The 1,823-nt window shown below is 35.9% G+C and overlaps 1 protein-coding gene across 3 annotated transcripts in view; it reads left to right on the plus strand.

Moving 5' to 3' along the window:
* Positions 1-1,823, plus strand: part of LOC106879976 (TWiK family of potassium channels protein 18) — a 58,439-nt gene that overhangs the window by 42,345 nt on the left and 14,271 nt on the right. The window lies entirely within an intron of this gene.

A 1,823-nucleotide genomic window follows, 5' to 3' on the forward strand; every position in this document is an offset into this window, starting at 1 on the left:
TATATATGCATACATATACATACATACATATGTATGCATGTATGTATTTTTGTGTCTGTGTTTGTCTCCTTCCATCGCTTGACAACCGCTATTGGTGGGTTTATGTCCCCGTAACTTAGCGGTTCGGCACAAGATACCGATAGAATAAGTACTAGGCTTACAGAGAATAAGTCCTGGGGTCGATTTGTTCGACTAAAGGCGGTGCTCCAGCACGGCTGCAGTCAAAGTAAAAGAGTAAAAGAGTAAATATTCATCATTCATGTTACGTTCAGTTCTCGCCTTCAAGCTAAACACTATACCCAATCTTTCTTCCCTTGACTATCATCTCTCCAGAATCTCCAACCTGATCAAATCTTTCTTGCAGCAGTTGATCTGTAATAGTTTAAATGGAACATTAACACCGTCAAATTCACTGGTCACTGAGGGTCTGCAAATAGTTGCAGGCACTTCCCCATCTCCCACACTGATTTTACTGTCCTATATGTAATATCTGGGCTTTGTTCATTGAATGATCAGAACACATCTATGGGATCACTTTGTCACTTTATAGAGGCTTGGGCCCTATTATATTCATAAAGATCCAACTGAACTACATTTGAATGAAGGCCACATTGATGTTGAACCCCTGCCTGTATTGTGTTCTGAAAGTGAGTAGTGGAATCAGATGCGTGTGTCTTGCACTATGCTACTACCCCATCTTAAATTTGGAAAACACTGCACATCATACAATATGCACTCTCTCTTTCTCTCCCCCTCCCTCTCTCTCTCTCTCTCTCTCTCTCTCTCTCTCTCTCTCTCATATTTCCGAGGGTACTGCAAATTTAATTTTGGAAAGCAGAAATAAACGTGCTGCGGTTTTGGCAAGGCCTGGTAGAGGAATATCATGTTTTACGAAGCAGGTGTCTTCCCAGTGAATCGTTTCATCTTGTGGATATTTCTATTTAAAAGTATGGTTGCGAACGTCAGGGTTTAATCTGCATTCAGGTTAGACCTTGTTACTTGATGATGATGATGATGATGATGTGTGTGTGCGTGTGAACTTGTATGCGTGTGCGTGTGAACTTGAATATGTGTGCGTGTGAACGCGAATCTCTATGCGTGTTGATTACTAGGTGGCCGTTATTCACAGAAATGTGTGCTTTTATCATTTCCTGCAATTAGATAGCCTATGTATCTTTATTATTATTATTATTATTATTATTATTATAATTATTATTATTATTATTATTTTTGATTGACTTTTCTTGCTCTGATCTATGCTATTTATTCGTGTGGGCGGTTTCCACCTAACGGGGAGACGTTATTGACAGGAAATTATGCTGCGAAATAACACTGAATTATTTAAAAATTCAACTTTGCTTCTTTACCCCAGTATGGGGTAGTCAATCCATAAAGTTCAATAAAACCCTTTTACAAAATATTATTAAAAATTAAAATTATTGTTTTTTTCAGTTACTTGAAATACATTCAGAATCAGAGCAAGTTCAAGCGCGTTTGAACAAGTCTGGAGTCAATAATAATAATAATAATAATAATGATGATGATGATGATGATGATGATGATAACTTATCGTTTCTTTTATTTCGGCATTGACGTCAATTTCATACAATTTATTCATGCATACAAAATGGAAAAGTTTTTAAAGTGACTTAGAATGACGTGTGAGGAGAGACAAATAAGTTATATAAAATTGAAAGAAAATACGTCACACGATATATAGGGAGGAGTTGAAAAATTTATGGAAATTACAAATAATTGCAGTGAATTAATAAGGTATTTAAAAAAACAAACATAATTCAAACAAGGTTTTTTTTTTCGTTTTT

This window comes from Octopus bimaculoides, chromosome 22 (genome assembly GCF_001194135.2).
Source record: "Octopus bimaculoides isolate UCB-OBI-ISO-001 chromosome 22, ASM119413v2, whole genome shotgun sequence".
Taxonomy (NCBI): Eukaryota; Metazoa; Mollusca; class Cephalopoda; order Octopoda; family Octopodidae; genus Octopus; species Octopus bimaculoides.